Genomic DNA, 627 nt, shown 5'->3' with positions numbered 1-627 from the left:
TATATATATATATATATATATATATATATATATATATATATATATGTTATTTATATATCTTTCAGCTCTGCCTTTCGTGCCTCGTACGGTGACAACCCCGCTAGGAGTTTCTTACGAGGGTCTGGCGTTTGGGAGCGGCCTTTGCGGCGTCTCGATCGTTCGTGCCGGTGAATCGATGGAAAGCGCTCTCAGAGCTGTTTGTAGGGGATGCACCATTGGTAAAATACTCATACAGAGAGATGAAGAAACATCAGAACCAGTGGTCAGTTCGGCTCTTTGTTTGTTTGTTTAGTTTGTTTTTTTGTTTGTTTTTTTGTTTGTTTATGTTTGTTTGTTGTGTTTGTTTCGGTTTATTTGATGCACCATTGGTAAAATACTCATACAGAGAGACGAAGAAACATCAGAACCAGTGGTCAGTTTAATTTTTATTTATTGTTTGTTTGTTTGTTTGTTTGTTTATGTTTGTTTGTGCTTGCTTATTTGTCTGTTTGTTGTGCTTGTTGCTGTTTATTTGATGCACCATTGGTAAAATACTCATACAGAGAGATGAAGAAACATCTGAACCAGTGGTCAGTTCGGCTCTTTGTTTGTTTATTTAGTTTGTTTGTTTGTTTATTTATTTATTTG

This window comes from Eimeria mitis, genomic scaffold, assembly GCF_000499745.2.
Source record: "Eimeria mitis Houghton genomic scaffold, Emh_scaff1130, whole genome shotgun sequence".
NCBI classification, from domain to species: Eukaryota; Apicomplexa; class Conoidasida; order Eucoccidiorida; family Eimeriidae; genus Eimeria; species Eimeria mitis.
This window is presented reverse-complemented; position numbering follows the sequence as displayed.